The following is a 25,729-nucleotide window of genomic DNA, read 5'->3' on the forward strand; positions in this document are numbered from 1 at the left end:
CATCAATCAGATTACACCAAAACAAATAAAATGCTGGGTATCCTGAGAAGAAACCGCTGCTCATGTAGTAAATCCGTCAAGGACCTGGCATACAAGACACTCGTCCGTCCAAAGCTTGAGTATTGCGCGGCCTTATGGGATCCCCATCAAGCTAACAACAAGGAGCCCATCGAAAAAATCCAACACCGTGCTGCTCGCTTTGTGTTAAACAATTACAGCAGGAAATCCAGTGTCACCAACATGCTCTCTAACCTTCAACGGGAACCACTTGAAAACCGACGTATTAAACTATGGTTAATTTTCATTTTCAAAGAAGTTCACAACATCACTCCATCAAACATCCAAATCCGTCACAGGGTCAGATCAACTCGACAGCAAACTGGACCTCACATATTGGAAACTCCTTCATTCAATAAGATTTGCTACCAGTACTCCCTCTGCCCAAGATCAACAAGAGAGTGGAATCTTCTGCCGCCAGACCTGCGCAGTATTTCTGACATTAATATTTTTAAAGATAGACTCAATCAAATTGATTTCAGGGATCTAGTTAAAAAAGCTCACTTTACAATTTAACTCCCACGCCATTCACACCGACTGCGCGTTATAACAGCCGCACGGCAGTGCTTGCGCAGTACCAAACAGAAGCAGAGAGTCAGAAATGGGGAGTTCATTGATGACTGATTGGTAATGGAAGGAGTGGGTCTGAAATTTATGAAGTATAGAGGTTCATCATGTTTGGAATTAGATACTAAGCTGCATAGGCCAAGAAATGGCTGTACCAGAGAGAAGTGGTTACCTGGTATATGACTTTGCCAAGCTGTTGTAAATGGTGAATAGTTGAGAGAAACTTCATGGGATACCAGGAAAGGGAGCCCGGCTGAGGGAAGCAGGGACAACATGGACCAGGATGACCTGTACCATTAAGGTTAATGATCCTAGACAAGGAAGCGGGGCAATGTTACAGTAATCCCTGTCCATGACATGTTGAATGGAAATCTAGTCAACTGGAAAGACTGTACATGCATACTTTAACAATAAAACGGACCTTTGTTAGATGACATTCTCACATATAAAGTCTAACTACTGCAAGGCTTACTATCACCATTGATTGATTATTAATAGATGCATGGCAATAATCATTCAATAGCTATTAAATTTATCTCTCCAGAATACATCTTCTTTTCAGCACTGCAAGCACCTTTAACCATTTTGTAGAAATGCTTCCTTCTGTAGGAATAAAATACCAATGCCGTAGCAGACATTTACCAGCAGAGGGAGCTCTTTGCTGAGCTGTTCCTCTAGTGTCACTATTCAGATGTTCAAAATGGGAGACAATACCCTAGTGGCTGTCTGATTAACTGGTTTAGGTCCCCACCACTGCTCACCTCTTCAATGTATGAAAATCCAGTCTGTTAGTTATCAGCGTCAGCACTCAATTCTGCCAACACTGGGGTGCTTGGGCTACGACTAGGGCAAAATTCCTAACTGTGGCAAGGACAGTGGATTTTTGCCTGACTGTTGCAATGTGCACAAGTTCCAAGTTCCATATAGTTCTCTAATTCCTTGAGAAATGGCTCCACAGCAGAGCAGGCTATTTGGCCTATTAAATTTGTGCTAGTTATTTCAAACAGCGATGCAGTTAGTCTGAGCATCCAGTATCACTGCAATTATCTGTAAGTGTTCATCTTACTTCCTTTCCGAGGCAGCAATTGATTCTTTTTCCAGCTCCCTATCAAGCAGAGCATTCAGAACCACAGGGAATGCTTTCTCCTCATGTTTTGGCCACTTATGTTAAACAGATTATTCTTCTAATTATTAAACCTCCAGACACCGGTAATAGAATGAATAAAGAGAAGCTGTTGGAACCTGTTATTACTTTAAACACCTCAACTGAATTGAATCTTCTCTTAGCTCCTCAACAACTAGCTGAACTTCTCCAGTTTATTTCCATGTCACTGTAGCCTGCAACCCTAAAGCAATCTGTGCAAATTGCTTGTTTCTCTCCAAGCTTTTTCCTCTGGTGATACCGTGCTCAGAAATATTCAAAATGCCTCAACTGTATCATACACTTAATCAGAAGCTGTGTTAACTAGTCCTATCAGATTCAGAGGTTAATGCTCAAGATGACTCCAAGACGTTAGCAATTACTTTTGAAATCATATCCTAGCACAGGCTACCTTTTGGATTCCCACACATCTTCTTACACAGAAATTCTTCTGCCGTGCTTTAGTTCATTGCTTTCAACTGTATATCTGGAGTATTCTGAGCAGTTTTGGGCCCCTTGTCCCAAGAAAGGAAGTGCTGGCTTTGGAACAACCCAGAGGACGTTCACGAGAATGACCCTAGGAATGAAAGGCTGAACATGTGAGGAGCGTTTGATAGCTCTGTGCCTGTGCTCACTGGAGTTCAGAGATCAAGGGTGATCTCGCTGAGACCTATCAAAGATTGAAAAGCCTAGATGGAGTGTACTCCAAGAGAATGTTTCCAATAGTGAGAGAGGCTGGCACCAAAGGGCACAGCCTCAGAATAGAAGGATTTCTCTTTAGATCTGAAATGAGAAGGGATTTCTTTAGGCAGAGGGTGGTGTATCTGTGGAATTCACTGCAACACACACAATATACTGGAGGAACTCAGCAGGTCAGGCAGCATCTATGGAAATGAATAAGCAGCCAATGTTTTGGGTTGAGACCCTCCTTCAGAACTGGAACAGATGGGGGAAGATGCCAGAGTAAAAAGGTTGGGGCAAAGGAGAGTAGCTAGGAGGTGACAGGTGAAGCCAGGTGGGCAGGGAAGGTAAAGGGTAGGTGAAGAAAGAACCTGATGGGAGAGGAGAGTGGACCATAGGGGAAAGGGAAGGAGGAGGGAACCTGGGGAAGTTACAGGCAGGTGAGAAGAGGTAAAAGGCCAGAGTGGGGAACAGAAGAGGGAAGAAGAAGGGAAAGTCTTTTTTTTTTACTGGAAGCAGAAATCGATATTCATGCCATCGGGTTTGAGGCTACCCAGATGGAATGTAAAGTGTTGTTCCTCCATCCTGAGGGTGGCCTCATCTTGGGAATTCATTGCCACAGGCGGCTATGGATACCAAGTTATCAGATAAATGTCATGGTAGGGTAGCAGATAGCTCAGTGCTGTTACAATCCGGAGTTCGGAGTTCGGAGTTCAATTTCGGCAGCGTTCCGCAAGAAATCTTTGTATGTCCCTCCCGTGGAATGTGTGGGTTTCCTCTGGGTCCTCCAGATTCCTCCCACAGTCCAAAGACGCACCGTGTAGGTTAATTGGTCATTGTAAATTGTGCCGTGATTAGGTTAGGGTTAGTTGGATTTTTGGGGGCTGCTGTGGCCACTACCTTCGAGAGATGGGGAAAGATCGATGGCTGTCAAAGGAAATCAGGGAAGCAGAGAATAATAACATCACAGTCAACTGGATAATGAAATGTTACCTGAGCATCTGCCCCTGGATTGTCAGAAAGACGTCCATGTTCAAGAGGTATTTGCTTTGTTTGCTGCAAATGTGAGTTTGTCAATCCCACTCACAGGCAAATTCGTCACTAGTGCTTTCCTGTGGTTGCTAAGCAACACCAGACTCAACCTACAGTTGCATTTACAGAAACACAAGGTTAAAGTGTTGCCTTCTCACATCAGTTGGCTCAGCTCACCGTCCCACGTTGAGATAATGCAGAAGAGGTTGGTGGGCATGGCAGCAGTTTACCAAGCGTAAAATTGTAGAAACCACACAGTTTGACAGTAATGGCCTGCATCCAATTTATGCACACACACAGGCCCCTCTGTTAAAAATGTGGGTCCCAGATTTTAGGCATCCTAGACACGAGTGCATACTTTTGAAATACTGGTGAGTGGGACTCAGTTCGGGATCCTGTGTCCAGCAAGGGAAAGCAGGCAATTCTTTTTGTGTAAGAAGTAAATAAAATCACATTTTTCTTGGGTAGCTGGAGAAGAGCTGTACCAGACTCGAGGAATCACAATTATTCTCTCCCCATTCCGCCCCCATCCACGCACAGATTGCTCAAAAGCCCCACTTCCTCCAATACTCTCCATACCCTCTGCCAACTCCACAACCGAGGAGGACCACCATCTTTGAGGCAGGTAACCTAGAACTGATGCAAGTTCAAGGATAATCCCTCTGAATTGTACAGAATGTGACTAACTCCCTGGAACAATCTACACTTATAGAACATGGAACATTGAATACTACAGCACAGTCCTGGCCCTTCAGCCCACCAGATTGTGCCAACCCTTTGATCTACTCTAAGATCAAACTAATGTTTCTCTCCTACATAACACTCCATTTTTCTATCACCCATGTGTCTACCTAAGAAGTTCTTAAATACCCCTAATACCTCCACCACCACCCCGGTGATGTGTTCCGTGCACCCACCGCTCTTTGTGTAAAAAAAAATACCTTTGACATCCCCCCTTATACTGTCCTTCAACGACTTTTAAATTATACACCCTGTACTAGCCTTTTCCACCATGGGAATAAGTCTCTGGTTATCTCCTCGATCTGTGCCTCTTATCATCATATCCATCTCCACCATGCCTCCTGATTGGCGAATTGCATGCGACAAGTCTGTGTCTATTAAAATGTTCAAAATTTACTTTAATGTGGAGGTGGGATCCAGGTCAACCAAAACCTACATGGGGTGGGTGGGAAGGGGGTGGAAGTTCTAAAAATGATCCCACTCATCCCTTTAAGACTCTGACATGAAGGCTACAGAAATAGAAACCCCGGGGTCAACTATCCTCTTGCCCTTTTCCCAAGCCTCTTCACTTGCAGCTACAGCAAATGAGTGGGAGACCCCTTTGGACACTCACAGAAAATTCTGGATTGACAGGATTCAAGAAGGAATCAGATATCTGGTAATGCAATGCTAAATACCAATACTAAATATAGGAACATGTTATTCGGGACGATACACAACAAACATAATTTACGAGCAGCCAGCTGCCGAAATGGGGCCACAAGAGATCCGAGTGATCCATGATGGGAAGCCATGCTTATAAATGAAGTATGGGATTTCCCAATGACCCTGGTTAATAGCACTACCTATACTTGAATGTGCACTGAATCTTTTTTTGTGTGGGGGGGGGAGGTAAAGCATCTTGGTGCTCTGTGAAAGAACACCAGAGTGTGCTGAACTTACATGTACTCTAACAGATACCGATGACTGCTCAACCATTCCGGGGTTCCTGCTTTACTCCTCTTGGCTTTGAGAGCCAGTGTGCAGTTTTAGTTTGTTTTAAAAATATGTTTTTGCTGCTTCTGTACTTGTTGCAGGTTGAAGTTGGTAATTTATAGTTGGTGACAGAAGCAGTGTTCCTATTCTGCCAGACTCACTGTGCTTCCATTGCGATGTGGCAGAGTGGGAAGGGGTTGTAAACCAAATCAGCAGCAAGGAACACACAACAGATAGTAACTTTACATACGTTTGTAAATCATGAAGTTTGCTCTCCGAAGCAAAGAACCTTAAGTCAGTTGGCTTCTTGATAACCTTCATAAGAAACATATAGTACTGTGCAGAAATCTTAGGCACATATGGTGCCTAAGTCTTTTGCACAGTACTGTATTTGTCAACATGGACTGGAGAGTGAGTCTGTAAATCTGGCGGGAGCAAAGAATGTTGGAAATGGTGAGGGAGCAGCACTGCGGGAGGGGTGTTAGACAGTTGGCAGGGAAGGGGGAGAGGTTGGAGCAGGTGCAGACACACCCAGCCCCGAGACGCCAGGCAAGGACATTTGATTCCAAATAATTGGTTTATTAATCATTAGCAAATATCTCTCTGGTAATTCCCACTCCCTACCCCCCTCCCACTCTCAATCCACAACACAGACCCATATCAGAATCACTCACGTATGTCATGAAATATTGTTTTTTTTTGCGGCAGCAGTACAGTGCAATACATAAAGTTACTACAGTACTGTGCAAAAGTCTTAGGCACACACACACACACACACATATATATATACGGGGTGCCTAAGACATTTACACAGTACTGTAGAATCAGCAAAAAAAGCCAGGAAAACCTGAATATTTGTCTAATGTTAAAGCTTAAATAACTGCACTTTCCACAGCACGCTACAAATGTTGCAGGTTTGTGAGATTCACATCTCATTAACATGGATGGAACAGTGACCGACTAAGGATTAATTTCATTTAAAACATTACATCCATCTATGCTGTGTCACGTATGGTATGAACTCATTATGAATTGGCGTTGGGGGCGGGACTGCTTTCCTGTTGGTCTATTAAAGGAGATTGATGTGAGTCTCTTCCTTGATAGGTTCAGGTGAGCATGTTGCTCAAATGTAAAGTTCCATAGTACACCTGTAATTACACGAGACAAGAAGTTTTTTCAGAAGTGTTGCTTCCTTAGAATTTTAATTTGTTTATGATAGACTGCTTAAAGCTGAACACAAATATAATTTCAGACTACTTGTATCACGTAAGAATTTGGAGAAACAAGAAATTAATTTTCATTGAACATAATCATAAATAATAAATATAATATAATCATAAATACTAGTAGTAGTAGTAGTGGTAGAATATAATGCGTTTAATTGCATGATGGTTCTGACGCTTTGCAATAGTTCAATTCAGCTATAAAGTTTTGTTGATGATTTTCATTTGTACTCAAGTGTCTGAGGCTTCTTGCTTAAATATCCAACAATAAACAGCTAGCACTGATGGATTCCAGTTGCCCTGATACCGTTGCTCCACATCCGAAATGTCCTGGTGAAACCTTTCACCATGCTCGTCACAGACAGTGCCAAGTTTTGCAGGGAAGAAGTCTAAATGGGAATGCGGAAAATGAATCGTCAGTGTCATGTTGTACTTCATGGTCTTGTGTGCTTGAAGCATGTAGTTTGGTGCTCTGTAGTTGCCAAGAAAGTTTTCAACAACATCCTTGAATGCCTTCCATGCCATTTTCTCTAGTTCCACGAGAAGTTCTTCGAATTGCCTGTCATTGATGACCTGTTTGATTTGTAGACCAACAAAAATCCCGTCCTCAATCTTGCCCTCCATTATTCTGACTTGAAATATGAATTGAAGTAACAAATATAGGTGATTTTTTTAAAAAAAGGTGCATTAATAGGGAACGTTCATGGTGACTTTCGTGATCAGCAGTCCAAAATCCATAAGATATACTCAAAAGTATTCAGGAAGCAAGACCTTTGTTGTCCAGTGCTATTTACTGTCCATGGAAATGCATATGTCCTAAGCTCTTGAAACTGATTAAAGTGTATAGCACATGCAGCCTCTTAATGGCAAGGGAGGGTCCCCAGACTAATGATGCACCAAGCTTAGGTTGCCAATGCTGATTAGCAAAAGGACAACATAGCTACCCATGAATGGATCTATCGGGAGTCTCCATATTAATGACTGAGCCTAAGTAATATTCTGTTCTTATATTGAATGAATTCACTTATGCTTCAAAGTAGTAGAAATTGAACGAGGTAATGACATTGAGAACCCAAAATGATGGAACATGTAACACAGTGAAGTGGCACAGTTGCACAGCAGTTAGCGTTATGCCAGCCATTAAGCTTCAATTCTCACCGTTGACTGTGGGGAATTGTACACTCTCCCTGTGACCGTGTGGGTTTCCTCTGGGTGCTCTGGTATTCTACTACATTTCAAAGACGTACGGGTTAGTATTAGAAATCTGGTGGCATGTGGCGTCAGTGCCAGAAGGACGGCAACACTTGCGGACTGCCCCCGGCACGTCCTCGGACTGTGTTGATCATTGACACAAACCACGCACTTCGCTGTAGGTTTCGTCATTTTAATGTACATATGACACATGAAGATAATCCTTAAATGAACAGGCTACGATTAGGAAATGACACGCTGTGAAATCTTATTGAGCAAAGCAACATTAGAAATGTCACGTTTAAAGATGTTGTGCGAGGATCTGAATCTGTTGAAGCAGCTGAAGTATAACCATGATGAGAAAATTATGAGTACGTTGACTCATTAAGGAACTTAGCCCTGCAGAGCCACTTGAGATTTTGTTGTGTACGGGTTTACATGGAGATAGGGTAACGAATGCATTCAGCCACAGTTGAGTATGTAAAGCTTTTCATGTGAACTTGTATATAAAATGATGGAATTGGTATCCAAGGATATTAGGGAATGTTGTCACCATTGAGCGACTGGTATAACAAGTACACAGAAAAGAGTAGCAAGCTACAAAACAGAGTCTGAAGTATACAGGTAGTTCCAGTTCAGTCAGTAGCGACTGTTACAACGGATATTTCCTACAACACTATTGTCTGTCTGGAACAGAAAAGTGTTGTTACCAAAGGATCACATTTCAGCAACCTGCAGATCTAAGTCTAAGACCAGCACTCAAAAGAATTTAAGTGGTAATATGAAAGGAAGAGCTCAGTTTGGAAGTACATTCAATAAGGAACTGGAATTATATTGAAGCCAGAGGCAGTACTGAGTGAAAAAAAAAGATTTTCAAATCAAGATTTTGATTTAAAATTATTATATTGACATGTTAATTGATATTTCACCAGACTGTTTGCTAATGAGTTAATAAACCCTAGCAAATTTAGACAGATCCATTGATGGAAAGTACCCATTATATTGGAACTTGTTGTGTTTTGCAACTCCAAAACATAAACCTAACTGGAAGAAAAACAAGGGAGTACATAAAGTGAGTCGAACTCCGTACTTACACAGTTATGACATGGTAGTGTATGCATTTCATGATATTTTTACATATAACCTTAATGAACTATTTAAAGCAACAAAAATGCTTAATCAAACAATATATTTGCAATAATACTCAAATATTACTGGAATATTAAATATGCAACACTGCTCCTTGCTTAGCTATAAACTCAACATAGACTACAACTCAAATCAACTATTTATTGTTCTAAAAATCACACAGTGTACTATATGATCAACTACTATATACATAACCACAGCATAGTAAATTTTAAATTGTCCCATAAAGACCTAAAGATTAAATCAATGTGGAGGGTTTGTTGCTCTTGTGGGATAAGAACTTTCTTGATGGGTGGGGCATGAGTTTCACTGTGCTTGGCGGTTCTGGGACCTCCTCTGAGGTGGTTCTAGGAGTTGACTCTGAGATTGCAGGAAGAGGTTCTGACAGCTCCAGCCACCTTTTATCTGGACCTGTTTGCAACTGGAACAGTGCATGGCAAGCTTCCCTGATTATGTGAATCACAATGTGTGAATACAGTGCCCGACGTCATCACTTCTTTTACCCTTTGGAAAGCCATCTCACTCTGCTTTATCCGTTGCCATTTCTTCCTGATCTGTAGTACTGTAATGAGTTCAAAGGGTGCAACAGAGTAGCCAGATTAGGCAGGAGCCTGTTATTGTAAATGATAAATCCTAAAAAGGACCGCAACTGTGACATGTCCTTTTGGCCTTGGAGCATCCACCAATGCTTACATTTTCTCAGCACACTTGGGTAGTGGTGTGACCACAGTAAGTGATGCTTGGTTTAAAGAATTTATACTTGTTGTGTCATGCTCCGAGCCCATAATCTTCTAATCTTTTTAACACTAACTTGAGGTTTTGGAGTTGTTCCTTGTAATCCTTACCAGTAACAATGATATCATCCCGGTAACACTGAGTGCCTGGGCAATCTTGCAGCACCTGGTCCATAGCCTTCTGCCAGAGTGCAGGGGCAGATGCTACTCCAAAAATAAGCCTATTATAATGATAGATCCCTTTGTGAATGGTTATGGTGAGAAAAACTATGGATTCTTCTTCCATCTCCATCCCTAGGTAGGCCACAGCTAAGTCCAGTTTGCTGAAATGTTTCCTCGAGAAAGGTTGAAAGATATCCTCTATCCTGGGCAGAGAGTATTGATCAGCCTGGATGAAGGGCGCCTTTGGGGTGTGGCCTAGTGTGGCCCTGTGGATGCAATTTCTCGCCAGTGTCACAAACTGAGCCACAGCATTGAGACAATGAGTGCGGCCGTCGGAGGTCTCTGCCCTCGGGTGATCGCTCTCGCTCTTTCTGTCTCTCGACGGTGAGTGAGAGTTTGCTGCTGGTTCTCCAGTCGGGGGAACTCAAAATAAAAGAGTACTACAGACTGTAACATTGAAACAGCGACTGCCTGTCTCCCCTCACGCTGTAGAAGCAGTGATATTTCTCTCTCCCCTGTTAGTGAGAGAGAGAGAGAGAGCGCCTGAGGGACATTGAACAGTTGGGATGAACTGTAGATGGACTGCAGACCACGGCCTCTCTTTGGGGCTTTGCTGTTGCTTGCATGGTGGGTGGTGGGAATGCTGACGCTGCTTACACATGCAAAGAAGGCAGGGGGCTTTGGGGTTCTTATGTTTTTTCTGTCATTCATTTTTTCTTTCTGTTTTGAGGATATCTGTGGAGAATAAGATTTTCAGGCTGTATACAGTCACTGACATTGGAACCATTGAACTGACTTGATGGTGGCCTTAAAATCACCACAGATCCTGATAGAGCCATTCTTCTTCTCTAACAGGGCCACTGGCATTGCTCATAGGCTCCACCTCAACCGTGGAAAGAATTTGTTCAGCCTCCATGTGATCTAGTTCACTGGTTACTTTATCACTGATGGTATAAGGAACCAGACGGACTTTACAAAACTTGGGTGTGACACTTTCATTTAACACTATTTTACCCTTGATATTTTTGAGTTTTCCAATGCCATCCTTGAACATTGCTGTGGCATCATTCAGTACCTTTCTTAATTCACTTTAGGTTGACTCTGTTACAGGACATGTGGCATACAAATGGTGGATGGATCTCCAATCAAGTTGTGGTTGTCTCAGCCAATTACATCCCTGCAATGCTGGCCCTCCTGTTTTCACTACATACAAGTCCAATGTGGCTTGTTGGTTGTTGTATTTCACTGTTGTGAATGTCATCAAACCAGAATCATCTTTTCTCCAATATAACTTCTTAGTTGGATATCTGCAGGCTTCAGTTCAGTATCTTTGAAGTGCTTATCACCTGCCACCTTGTGCATCTTCTGCCACTCCCCGCCACCTTCTTGCTCTGACTTCTCATCCTGATGAAGAGTCTTGGCCCAAAACATCGACTGTTTTTTCATTTTCATAGATGCTACCTGACCTGCGGAGTTCCTCTAGCATTTTGTGATTTCCAACACCTGCAGATTTTCTTGTGTTTGAAATGCCTTTCAAACTCATTTTGTGGAATAACTGAAACAGTCAAGCCAGCATCCAATCCCATTTTAATTGATTTTCTGTTCACTTCTGGTGTAAGCCATATTGCTTGTCTATTGTTAGTTTTCACATAATAAATCTCAAGGCTACTCAGTCCTCTGCCACTCTCATCATCATCAGATTTTTCATCAATTGCATGCTGATTAGTGCTCTTTTTGAAACTGCAACTTGACTTTTTATTTTTCTTCCATGAGCAGTCCATTTATTTTTGTCTGCCTGACATACTATTTTAATGTGTCCTACTTTGTTATATTTTCTGTAAGATTTGCCTTCAAACCTGCATTAGTTTCTGTTTAGACACTGCAACTTTGTTCACGCTCACTTTCATTCCTGACTGCAACTCAACTCTGTCTGCTGTTTCCATTTATACAGTTATTTTAAAGATTCAAAGTACATTTATTATCAAAGTATGTATGCACTATACACCCCTGAGATTCGTCTTCCCCAGACAGTCCTAAAACAAAGAAAACTATGGAACCCATGCAAAGAAAAACATCAGATTCCCTTCTTGACCTCCAGCCCGTACCCTCTGCTCGAACTCTCATTGAATCCCCTTGGAGACAGCAAAGCGCCAGATCATTCAATCGGCCTGAAAACACATACCCAACATGTAGATCACAGGCTCCAACAGTAGCAGAACAAAACGTAAAAGGAAAAAAAAAAGTGGAAGTAGTAAAAGTAGTAGTTTTGTGAACTGTCTAAAGGATGTCACCCTTGGTCACCTTGTCTGCTGGCGCCATCTTCTTCAAGCGATTCCTTCAACTGTTAAGTTGTGCTTCAGTTAGGAACTGTTATTAAATGATCTATATACTACTAAAACTCTCATGGTCTGTTTGTCTGTGACCTCCAATTAGCGCAAATGGTGCATTACAGTGGCACTATTTTTGGCTAAATCGACTTAAAATGCACTAACTTACAGAATGCAGGCAAAGTTCAGGGGTTATATATTCGTATAAAATTGCTCACTCGCCAAAATCTACAGCCCCGCTTTCACCCAAGAGCCGATGTCAGCCATGATGGAAACTGTGGCGCGACACCACAATGGCATGCGCACAGCCAGCCTCAGAAGTGACTCACGATGCTCACAGTAGTGACACCAACCGGAGCAAAAGGGCAGGGCAGCTCTATTTCGAGCAGTCACATTCTGCTAATCACCATCAGCATGTGCGGGATTGGGACAGATCAAACTGAGACCCATCAATAAGGGATAATTAAATCTTATTGTAATGACGTACTTCGAGACACTCATCAAACCCTTTGCTGCAGTCAGTGGTGACTATATCACATCCATTTAGGAGAGCGCCAACCACATCATCAGAATAATCAGCATCCTGGAGGCTTTGGTGTTACTGCTTCATATCTTCTATCCATCATTAGGGTAAAAAAATATGGTTAGCCTAATTATGCCGTGTGGAAAGAGAAGGGGGACATTATGGTCAAGAGATGGTGCCAAACATTGTCGGGAAGTGGCAAGGAGAGGGAGAGAACAAGAATCGGATGAGGCACGATTCCAGGATCAAAGAGTCAGGATGTAAAAGATGAGAGAAGAAGAGACACAGGAGGAGAGGCATGCAATATCCAAAATGACAACAACTGGCAAAGAAGGAGGAGAGACGAAGAGACAAAGGAGCTGAGAAATGCACGTCTCCAGGATCAGGGACGAACAACAAACAGCAGAAGAGATGAAGAGACAGGGGATGAAAGGGCTGCACGTCTCCAGAATGACAAAAACAGGCACAGGAGGAGGAGAGAGGAAGAGACAAAGGAGCAGAGAAATGGACGTCTCCAAGATCAGAGACAAAGAATAAACAGCAGAAGAGATGAAAAGATGGCGGATGAAAGGACTGCACGTCTCCAGAATGACAACAAGAGGCACAGGCGTGGCAGATCAACCAGAAATGATGCCATCAAAAGTGTCCTTCATTAAATGAGGAGGAGTTATATTTGCCTTGCTATGCGTCTTTCTTTTTTAATAAACTGAGGTTTTCTTCTTGAATTTTCAAAGCAAAGCAATAGCAATAGCAATCAGGAAAATTTAATGTTCATTCTGGTCACATCAGACTGCACTACCCTTCTCTCAAAGGGTGCCCCAACGGGTCACCCCATTGTCCAGTTTTTTGTAAAATTCTACAAACTAAATGATCTCTCAGTGCATCATCAAGCCCATCACTGAACTAACAATACTCAGACAACTTTTTCAATTCAGCGATGTATGCTCAAATGGACTCACCTTCCTTTTGATTTTCAAAGGTACTAAAGTTCATTTTATTGTCAGAGTATGTATGCAGAATACAGTTCTGAAATTTGTCTTCTCCAAATAGCCATAAAATACAGAAAACCATATAAGTAGTTAAAAGAAAGAGATCAATCCCCTGCATGAAAAGAGAAAGAAAAGAAATCTTGCAAACCCCAAACACCCCAACCCCTTCCTCACACAGAACTAACAGATCACCCAAGGCCCCAGCCCACTGGCAAGAAAGAATGGGCAAGAACACAAAAAAAGTAGATCTGAAAGAGGGCAATATGAACTACAGCTGGTTTGAACTGCAACCAATTCACAAATCTCAGAATTTCAATAACATCTCAAAGGGCAGTGACTTGAATGACTGACTCCTCTGACAGCAGAGACTCAAACCAGTGGCCATTCATCTATTCGATCCATTCTGTTCTGCAATCAACAATCATTTTGGTTCTAAATTCTCCTGCATTACTTTCACGATATTAGCAAAGCTCATTTTGGCTGGTTTGGTCGGAGCAGTTAAACTTCTAAGCAAATTTTATGCTTTTCCACCCAATGCATTAAGAAAACTGGTATCTTGTTTCACATTGGCTATTCAGTTTGCTTTAAAATACTGCTCAATTTGCTCAGTATATAACAACCAGTTATCTTTTGTGCAATTGAACATGTCTATTTTTCCAATGTAGCCAGTCATTTCTGCTCTTTTATTTATTATCATCCTGTACTCACTCTTTATGAACCCGAGAATTTGTCTGTATTTTGTCTTTTTTTTTCAAAACTCAACTGTGTCTTCCCTCTCAAAGAACACGTGCTGTGATATATTTTTTAACTTGATTGTCTCACTGCGCTTCAAGAGGTAGGAAGCCACCTTGGGTTAGTTTTAAATATTACGCTTCACCACTTTTAAGTTTTGTAATGCCAAAACATAAAACTAATTGGAGGAATAATAAAGGAAACTGGGATGTGAGTGTCTGACTTCGTTTTTACTTTAAGCAAGGCACACACATGATGTGGTAACGTCATGACTTATGCAATTTACATATTTTTACATATAACCTGCAATGAATTATTTAAAAGAACAAGAATACTTAATCAAAAATATATTTAAAATATTACTCAAATATGACTGCAATATTAAAAGCAAAACAGAAACCTCATCAGGATGAGTTTCTGCAGACAGGAGGATTGTACACTGCATTATATGGACATCACTGCAGATACCTGCGAAAGCTGTCCATGATAATGGAGAAGGGCGGGTTGAAGGGTTGTACTGCTGCCAAAAAAAAAACAAATTTCATGACATAAGCCCGGTATAACACCCACAATGATTAACAAGTAGTGTTCCACAGGGGTCTGTATTGTGTCTGCTTCTTTTCACGCCAACAATTTGGATAACGAAATTGATTGGCTTTGTGGTCACGTTTTCAGGTGATACAAAGAAAGGTGGAGGTTCAGGTAGTGAGGAGGAAGCAGAGGGTCTGCAGAAGGACGTGGACAGATTGGGAGAATGGCTAAAGAAGTAGCAGATGGAATATAGTGTAGGGAAATGTACAATCACACACTTTGGTAGAAGGAATACATGCATAGATTTTTCTCTAAATGGGGAGCAAATTCAAAAATCAGAGCTGCGAAGGGACTTGTGAGTCCATGTGCAGGATTCCCTAAAGGTTAACTTGCAAGTTGAGTCAGTGGTAAGGAAGGCAAATGTAATGTTCCATTCATTTTGAGAGGACTAGAATATAACAGCAAGGATGTGATGCTGAGGCTTTATAAAACATTGGTTAGACTGTACTTGAAGTACTTTGAACTGCCCTGGGCACTTTATCCAAGAAAGGATGTACTGACGCTGGAGAGGGTACAGGGGAGGCTCATGGGAATTACAGGTTTAGTGTAGATAGATAGATATACCTTATTGATCCCAAGGGAAATTGGGTTTCGTTACAGCTGTACCAACCAAGAACAGAGCATAAATATAGCAATACAAAAATCACAAACAATCAAGCAACAAAATGCAAACTATGCCAGATGGAAAAAAGTCCAGGACCAGTCTATTGGCTCAGGGTGTCTGACCCTCCACGGGAGGAGCTGCAAGTTCGATGGCCACAGGCAGGAACGACCTCCCGTGCCGCCCAGTGTTGTATCTTGGTGAAATGTGGCCGAAGTCCAACAGTAAAAAGTTCAATACCTGGTCTACAAACACGTTCCTCGACCCGACCCGTAATATGACCCAGATTGCAACATCTGTTGTTAACCAGAACAGTAAGCACCCAACTCCTTTACGCTTACCACTCTCTGTGCACTTCTAGTCAGCAAAATAAGCTGCAGAAAGTTATAAAACTAGTCAGCTCCATTACGGAGGCACTAGCCTCCGTAGCAACCAAGACATCTTCAAGGAGCGATGCCTCAAAAAGGTGGTTTCCATCATTAAGGACCCCCAACACCCAAGACATATATTGTTCTCATCAGGAAGCAGGTACAAAAACCTGAAGGCACACACTCAACAATTCAGGAACAGCTCCTACTGCTCTGCCATCCAATTTCTGAATGCATGTTGAGCCCATGAACACTACCTCACTTCTTGTTTTATTTCTGTTTTTTCTCTATTTATTTAATTATTTAATATATATACTTAATGTAATTCAGTTTTTTTCTATCATGTATTGCATTGTACTGCTGCTGCAAAGACAACAAATTTCACAACACAAACATGAGAAAATCTGCAGATGCTGGAAATTCAAGCAACATGCACAAAATGCTGGTGAACGCAGCAGGCCAGGCAGCATCTCTAGGAAGAAGTACAGTCGATGTTTCGGGCCGAGACCCTCCGTCAGGACTAACTGAAAGCAGAGATAGTAAGCGATTTGAAAGTGGGAGGGGGAGATCCGAAATGATAGAAGACAGGAGGGGGAGGGAAGAAGCTAAGAGCTGGAAAGTTGATTGGCAAAAGGGATACAGAGCTGGAGAAGGGGGAGGATCATGGGACAGGAGGCCTAGGAAGAAAGAAAGGGGGAGGGGAGCCCAGAGGGAGATGGAGAGCAGGCAAGGAGTGATTGTGAGAACGACAGAGAGAAGAAGAAAAAAAAGGGGGGGAATAAAAATAAATAAGGGATGGGGGAAGAAGGGGAGGAGGGGCATTAATGGAAGTTAGAGAAATCAATGTTCATGCCATTGGATTGGAGGCTACCCAGACGGTATATAAGGTGTCGTTCCTCCAAACTGAGTGTGGCTTCATCTTGACAGTAGAGGAGGCCGTGGACAGACATATCAGAATGGGAATGGGAATGGGACGTGGAATTAAAATGTGTGGCCACTGGGAGATCCTGCTTTCTCTGGCGGACAGAGCATAGGTGTTCAGCGAAACGGTCTCCCAGTTTGTGTCGGGTCTCACAACATATTGCACAACATATGCCAGTGACATTAAACCCGATTCTCATTCCGATTGACTATTCTCCTCCACTGGTAGTGTCTCAGTAAGGTTTCCCACCTTCTTATTCTGCTTCCTCCTTGCTTTCCAGTCTTGATGAAGGGTCTTGGCCCAAAATGTCAACTATTTATTCGCCTCCATAGATGCTGCCTGACCTGCTGAGTTCCTCCATAATTTTGCGTGTGTTGCTCTGGATTGCCAGCATCTGCAGAAAATACTGTGTTTAATATTTATGATGTGACCATAATTTGGAATCATTTATTGGATTTCTTTAATCTCCAGAGATTAAGTCAAATAAAGGAATGCTTCCAAATATAATCAAATTAATTAATCAAAAACAATAAGCTGCCATTTTGAGGATGAGCATGAATGCCCCTCTACAAATCAGATCCAACTATTTAGGTTTCAAGTGTGTCAAAATGTTACCAGACTGCTTCAAAAATTCTGCAGGTTTCTTATAAATATTTTTCTCTTCAGTCAAGTCCAAAGCGCCTGTTCTATTTTAATTTATTAAGATTTCATCGCCTTCCCTTAAATTTGATGCAGCTGTCTCCATAACTTGCCAACACTCATCTAAAATAGTAACACCTCTGGACAAATCACCTCATTGCACGAAGCTGTTTTCAACATTGAAGAACATTTGTTTATTCCAACAGATAGATTGCTTCACAGAAAATGGAGTTTAAGCAAATTCTATAAAAAATATTCATGAATGGAGAAAGGCTGAGAATAATTATAAATAATTACCTTCTGACACAGGCAATCCTCTATTTCTGATCTCTACATTTAATAATTAATGATTCCAATGTTTTACACTCGTTTCATCTGTCCTGTATTTTATATAATTGAGCTACAAGACACAACTATTCTGGAAAATTAAGGTATTTACATTTGCTGGGTGTTTGCATCTGAATTAAATAAATATATTTAGTATTACAGAAATCTGATGCTACTTTGTCACCTAGGTAATTGTTTCTACTTCATAATAATTAGGGCAGCATAGTAGCGTAGTGGTTAGCACAACGCTCTACAGTACAGGCGACCGGGGTTCAATTCTCACTGCCGCCTGTAAGGAGCTTGTACGTTCTCGCTGTGATTGCGTGGGTTTCCTCTGGGTGCTCCAGTTTCCTCCCACAGTTCAAAGATGTACCGGCTGGTAGGTTAATTGGTCATTGTATATTGCCCCATGAGTAGGGTAGGATTAAAATCGGGGGATTGTTGGGTCGAAGGGCCACAAGGGGCTATTCCACGCTGTATCTTAATAATAATAAAAAATTAAGAGACTGATTGTGGAGTAAACGTGTATGAAACATTATCAATCTCAAAGCTTGCGTGCAAGATATAAGAAACATTTTAAAGCTACCAACAGAGTTAAAAGGGCATTATTGTTGCAGAACAGTACCAAGTGCAGTGGTTTTAACGAAGTACAATGCAGCAATATAATTGGTAAAAATATTGTTATATACTTTTGGGATTAAGTCCAGCCATTTTCTGCTTTACTGGAATTTCCCTGTTACAGAACCAGTATAACGCAAGATAAGATGTGACCCTGAAGGATATCTGGAGGAACCACAGCAACGCAGAAACACAGCACAGCTGACAAGGGTAATGAATGCCTTGAATCACACCTGGGGTTTGTTATTTTTAGCTTATAAAGTTAATCTAAAATTTCAGCCTGTTAATGTACTAGAGTTGGAGGCAGGGCAATATAGATTCACAAATTCCTGGTATAAGTGCGGTTGCTCTTTGAGGACAGTGAGTGACATTTGTGGAGTTTAGAAGAATTAGAGGTGATCTTATTGAGATACACAAGATTCTGAGTGAGACGGACATGTTGGGTACACAGAGGCCATTTCCTTTAGAACTTGACGGCAAAGGATAAGAGGTCAGCCACAAGACATGGTGGGGGGAGGGGAAATTGTAGAGAATAGTTAATCTTTGCAGCTCACTATCCCAGAGGGCACTGGATAGAACTCCCGAACAGCAAGTGAATAAGAATATGGCAAGTGGACAGAAGAAAGGATGAGGCAAAAATCAGCCATAATGATATTGAAGCAGACTGGAGTGGATATACAGCCAACTCTTGCTTCTGCTTTTAACAGGCTTTAAATTTGGGGTCACCAAAGGGTCACTGAGCAGCCAGCAGCAGTGTGGGATCAAGAAGAACACTAGTGGTAGAATCCCAATCCCTCAGGAGTATGGGTTATAGACTTTGGAACCATTGTTTAATTCTGCATAAAATAGTAAAATTGATTTAGAATAAAAAAGTAAAGCTACTGTACCTCAATTATGCTGGAGACAAGTTCAGAAACTGTAAAACTGAAGACATTTCCAAACGGGCTATTTCTCCTCCTAAAAATCTTGATATCAGAATATTGTTTAATTTGCCACATTAGATGCTTCTCAACCCATCATGAAAGGCTTGTGACATCTCATTTATTCGATCATTAAAATGCACAAGTACAATCTATTATCCCAAAATCAGACATATTATCCCTGGTATGTCTGTATTTCCTCAGTTTCACTGAGTTGGCATTGTTACCCCAGTGTCTCACTCATCCTCTCTTTCCTGGACCCTCCACCACTTGTCCACAATGCTAAACCACTTCCCAATCCTGTATCTACTTCAACCCTGAAACAGTGAAAACTTCAGCATCCCTAAAATAGGTGGTTTTGATGACATGGATTGTGGAAATATTTAAAAACAATTCGAGTCCAATTTAACTTGAAGCCAAACATGTGATTTTAAGTGTGCTAGAACAGGAATAGATTATAGTAATCCAATTTTGGGAAACTGCTAGAAAAGGCTGTACTGTATAACCCATTGCCACACTGTGGTTCATTTACCTAGAGCCACCAAGGCTTAAGATGCCCTTCCACCAGTTGGTGAGGACTGCAGCGAGTTTCTCCAAACATACCTTGAGGTCAGGAGCTTCAATGTCTCCTCTTATCCCTCCAGGTTTACAGAAAATTTTTACCCTCACCACTATTCTTATACCCATCCTCAGCCAGGATCATATAACCATATAGCAATTACAGCACGGAAACAGGCCATCTCGGCCCTTCTAGTCCGTGCCGAACTCTTACTCTCACAAACCCAATCAGATTCAATTGAGAATCCCCTGCCAGCCAAAACTCCTGAGCTCCGGGCACACTGATTAATCCAGCTGCAGACTCCTGACCTGCTCAGAGTTGTGGCCCCTGAACAATCCCCGCTCAAGTCAGAGGCAAGCCTACCTGTGCGGTCCTAAATAATATTGTGGTGAGCATTCAGTCCATGACGACAGACGGGAAAAGCTCGTTTAACTCAACAGCCACTTTTTTTGCGAAAAGCACAAAAACAGACCAGGTGCTATGACATGGGAAGGAAATCCACTCAGTCACACGCAGATAGGGGAGGTATTTATTGCACAGCCCGGTTACAGTCAGGGTAACCCACAAACACACCGGCAAATAACCGTGTAACCCAAGCTAAAATGTAACAATAAATGAACTTGAATGTCCCACCACAATCCCACATACGCATTTTCAAACAAAATCAATAAATAGCGCTGGCCCCTCGGAATGCAGGGGTGGGCTGTCGACCATGGCCCCCCTCCCCCCACCCCCGGAGAGCTACACCTACCCGACCTGAGAGTTCAGTAATGCGGCAAATGAGATTATCCCCTCTGGTTCAAGAGCCTGATGGTTGAGGGGTAATAACTGCTCTGAACCCGGTGCGGTGAGTCCTGAGGCTCCAGTACCTTCTCCTTGAAAGCAGCAGCAGGAAGGGAGCGCGGTCTGGATGGTGGGGGTCCTGGATGATGGCTGCTGCTTTCCTGTGATAATGCTCCATGCAGATGTGCTCAATAGTGGTGGTAGGCGTGGGCTTCACCCGTGACAGACTAGGCCATATCCACTACTTTTTGTAGGATTTTCCACGTAACGGAATTAGTGATTAGGTACTTGGCAACTAGTAATATACTCTTCACCACACATCTATAGAAGTTTATTGGAGTTTTAGATGTCAAGTTAAACTTATGGACTTTTATGTAGCTGTTCAGTCTACCTAAGAACCAAGAATGTTACAGTTGCAGTCTGCCTCCCTCACCCTCACCCAACAAGCCATTTAGTATCCTAAGGAACACAAAAGCAAGAGACAGTTCTTCTATGAGAATCTTACTGATATCTCAGAAGGTCAGTATGGTTAGTCCAGCGAATATTAAGGCAACCATTTATATAAAACCTTGAAAATAAAATCTATTGGAGCTTGTGCTAGATCTGAGACACGCACAGACTCAATCTGTTATACAAAATAGCTTTTCAGGGCTGTTAATCTGTCATTCATTTAATATATCTAATCCAGAATTAACAACAGCAATTTACTGCATGCCAATCTCAGGCACTGATCTGAATTGCTAACTTCCTACCTACACAAAGCTACTGCTGATTTTTGTAGGACAGGCTCTCTTTGCAACTTTCACATATAATGCCATTCTTACATTCATATCATTATTTAACATTGAACAGCAAAGTACTCATGACTTTGATTATTAATTTACATTAATTACTGATAATTTAATGCTAACCTATTCTTTTTTGTCTTTCTTTAATGATACCATTCTCTCATTAGCATTCTAGTTAGAGGTTGGGTGTATAAATGTGAATATAAAAATAATCACTACGAAATAAAAAATAAATTCCACCATTGTTGGGTTCGTAATCCCAACATCATTCTTTGAATTCCTATTGTTGTTCCTAATAAATATGAGGCATGAATTTCAGTTTCCCTTTATCCTGGTATCTCATTATCACGTAACTCCCAGTTACACAACGTGATTCACTGGGCTCCACTTCAGCCAATCTAGCGATCATATCCTGCATACTGTCACAGCTATTAATCAAAACCATCAAACTAAATCCCCAAACTACACTTCCTAAATTCTTTCCTCACTATTATCAACAGCTATATCCTTTTTTCCCTCTACAATTAATGTTGGTTCTCAAATCCATGAAGACGTATCCTGCAGCACGTATTTTAGTCGTGAGAGGAGGCCGGATAGCCAGAACAGACCAGCAATGTCAGGAGGAACATCCAAATTCCACAGAGGCGGGCCACAAGGTCAAGATTGAACAACAGATTACTGGAGATATGAGGCAGCAACTCAGCGGGCTGCATCATTGTGTCAACACCAAAATTCTCCACGTAGACTCTTTCTCGTCTTGACATTCAAATCGCTGGAGCTGCCTTTAACTGCGCAGTAAGTCTGCCTAATTGTCCGTCCATCGCTTTTGTTTGTCCTCTGGTCTTTCACCAGCAAAACAGTGAAAGAGTGAATCATCATGTTTAGTCTCTGCAGTATATTCCATAACTGGTCAGAGTCACCAGCTCGGACTAAATAGATTACTGAAGTTCAGTCGTCTCATGATCCCAGGCTGAGCTTCTGTTTTACATGTAAACAATAAAATGCTGGACAAACTCCAGGGATCAGGAAACAACTGTAGAGAGAGAAACAGAGTTAATATTTCAGGTAGCTGACCTTTCCAGAACATTGATCTGAAATGTGAACACTTTCACTTCATAGATAGCAACACACTCACAAGATACTGGAGGAACTCAGCAGGCCAGGAAGCATCTATGGAAAAGAGTAAAAAAAAGTAAACCCTTCAGTCCTCATGAAGGGTCTTGGCCCAAAACATTTTCTCTATTCCACAGATGCTGCCTGGCCTGCTGGGTTCCTCCAGAATTCTGTGTGTGTTGCTTTGGCTTTCCAGAATCTACAGATTTCCTCATGTTTGTGTTTCTCTCCATAGATGTTGACTGACCTGCTGTGCATCTTTGACATTTTTAAAGTTGCAGATTTCTAGCATCCGCTTACTTTACAATTTCTCATTTCGTACTTCTCCATCACAATGACTTACTATTTTTGCTCCACAGACCACTGACCTATTGCTATTGAATAACCCGCCATATTGATCCAATTCTGAAGAAGGCGCTCCAACGGCTACGCTTCATGAGAAATTGAGATTTGTCATGTCATCAAAGGTGAATTTCTTCAGATGTACTAGGGGGACCATTCCGACTGGCTGCATCACCATCTGCTATGGAGACACCAATGTGTAGAGGCTTCAGAGATTTGTAGACTCAACCATTTCCATCACGGGCCCAAACCTTTCCACCATTGAGGAATCTTCAAAGGATGGTGCCTCAAGAAAGGGCATCTACCACGAAGGACCCTCACCATCTGGGACATGCCCTTTTTCTCATTGCTGCCAGGAGCCTGAAGACCCACATTCAATATTTCAAGAACAGCTTCTCCCCTTTTGCCATCAGATTTCTTAATGGACAATAAACACTAGGTCACTAATCTTTCTGCACTACTTATTTAACTTTGTATATTATATATCTGTTACTGTAATTTACAGTTTTATTATGTATTGCAATGTACTACTGCTACATAACAACAAATTTCACTGCATATGCCAATGATATTGAACCTAATTCTGATTCTAATATGTTTGTCCTATACTGCTGCCAACAAACAACAAATATCAGTTAATCACCTGAAAATGCTCCCCATCACTGAGCATATTTACAGGGAGCGCTGCCACAACATAGTGGCATCCATCAACAAAGGCCCTCACCATCCAAGACATACACTCTTCTCGCTGCTGCCATTGGGAAGGAGGTAAATCCCTCACCACCAGGTTCAGGAATAGTTAATAACTTTCAACCATCAGACCGTTGAACCATCATGGATAATTTCACTCACCTCAACAACGAAGTGATTCCAGAACCTACTGGTTCACTTTCATGGACGCTGCAACTCCTGTTCTCAATATTTATTATTTGTTGTATTTGCTCAGTTTGTCTTCCTTTGCACATTGGTTGTCTGTCTATCTTTGTTTGTGTGTAGTTCTTCATTGACTTTATTATGTTTCTTTGTATCTACTGTGAATAGCCACAAGAAAATTAGTCTCTGGATAGTATATGGTGTTATATACGTCCTTTGTTAATAAATTTACTTTGAACTTTGAATATCATGACAAATGTCAGTGATAATGAATCTGATTCTGATCTTCTCATTCAGAACATCATCACTTCCAACTTTATTATTCCAGCATTTTGCTCAGAACCAAGTTTCATATCAATGGCATATGTCATAAACTTTGTTGTTTTGTAGCAGTAGTACATTGCAATACATGTATATAATAAAAATTATAAATTACAATAAGAAATATATACAGTGAATTCAGTTAATTGAGGCAGCCGGTCATTTGGGACAAATCTTAAGGAACAAAAGCTAATGAAAAAAATAGACGGTATTCCCTTCATTTATTTGGAACACTATGCTGCTTAATTTGGACACTATTCCATGCTTAGAACAAACAATTTTGAAATAGCGTCAGTTGCATGATTTTTGTCACTGCTAGTTGGCAAGCAATAAGCAGTAATATAATTCAGAACTATTTTCCTCTCTGTGGTTTCAAGCATTCAGATCTGGAGATGCCAGAAAAGGCTGGGAGTGAAAATGAAACAATTTCACTACTTCAACAAGTTAGGAAATATGAAGAATTTGTAGGTATGTCTGGGAGTGAAAATGAAACTATTTCACTACTTCAACAAATTAGGAACTACGAAGAATTTGAATGCTACAATCTTGAACGTAATCATCTTGAATGTTACAATCAAAATGAATATTTGGAGGATGCAATAATTGATAGAACTGTATGAAGACAGTCAATTGTCTGCACTGTGTCTACAATGATTTTATTCATTTATAGTCAATTGAAAGAACATGGCAGTGTACACTGGATGAATTCCTCTGTCAATAACTATTAAGAACTAATACACAGTTTTATAATAGTGTAGTGGTATTGATGGTGTTCTAATTTGTTCTGCATTTCATTTAAATACATAATTTATTACTCAGGTAAACAGTAACTTAACTTTTTTATATCTTTTTAACTATTTCTGTGAAACTTTGGCAAATTGGGGCAGCTGCTTAATTGGGACAAAATGTACTGGTGACAATGTTGCCCAAGTAACTGGAATCACTGAATTAAAAAAAAATAAATTAAATAAGAGGTGCAAAAAGAGAGTAAAAATAGTGAGGTAGTGTGAATGGGCTCTCTGTGCACTCAGAAACCTGAAACTCCTGACTGACTTTCTATTTCCCTTATCCAGCTGCTGCCTATTCACCATCTCATATAAGACCAACACAAAACATGCATCTTGATAATGAATATGGCAAGTTTTATAGAGACACAATCATTATTTTTACAAAGCTTTTAAGGTGCTTGTTACTATTCCATAACACTAAAACATTATTGTCTGGTAAGCCGTGAATTCATACTTAGACCACATGCACTACACCCGAAGGATCTGAAAGAAGGCGCTGAAGACATTGTGGAGACTTTACATTGGCTGACTGGCAGGAAGCAAAGAGTGGGAATAAAGGGAGAAAATTCAGAAAATAGAGAAGTAAAGGCACTTGGGAGTTCTCATGCAGAATTACTAAAGACTAAATTTTAGGTTGAGTCAGTGGTATGGAAGGCAAATAAAATGTTGGCATCCGATCTTCTATCCGTATTTGTATCTTTCCTGCAATACCATGGAATCTTATCTTATTTAGTACCCTCATATGTGACACCTGAAAATCCAAGTAAACAACATCCAATGAATTTCTTAAAGAAACCATGCTGACTCTAGCCTATTTTATCCTGTGTCCCCAATGACCCCGAAACCTCATCCTTAATAATCGACTCCAACATTTTCCCAACCACTGGTCTATAATTTCCTGGCTTTTCCTTCCATCCCTTCTTAAATAGTGATGTAACATTTGCGATTTTCC

General features: G+C 41.2%; 1 protein-coding gene across 4 annotated transcripts in view; it reads right to left on the reverse strand.

Annotated features, from left to right (window-relative positions):
• Positions 1 to 25,729, reverse strand: part of pkia (cAMP-dependent protein kinase inhibitor alpha) — a 129,819-nt gene that overhangs the window by 19,087 nt on the left and 85,003 nt on the right. The window contains exon 3 of one of the 4 annotated variants that reach the window (XM_072252273.1): positions 16,956 to 17,100. The exons of 2 other annotated variants lie outside the window; for them this stretch is intronic. The gene's annotated coding sequence lies outside the window, so the exon portion shown is untranslated. Of the gene's footprint in view, positions 1 to 3,439; positions 3,461 to 16,955; positions 17,101 to 25,729 lie in introns of those variants that run through there. One more of the 4 variants, XM_072252448.1, reaches the window with a different exon arrangement.

This window comes from Mobula birostris, chromosome 1, assembly GCF_030028105.1.
Source record: "Mobula birostris isolate sMobBir1 chromosome 1, sMobBir1.hap1, whole genome shotgun sequence".
NCBI classification, from domain to species: Eukaryota; Metazoa; Chordata; class Chondrichthyes; order Myliobatiformes; family Myliobatidae; genus Mobula; species Mobula birostris.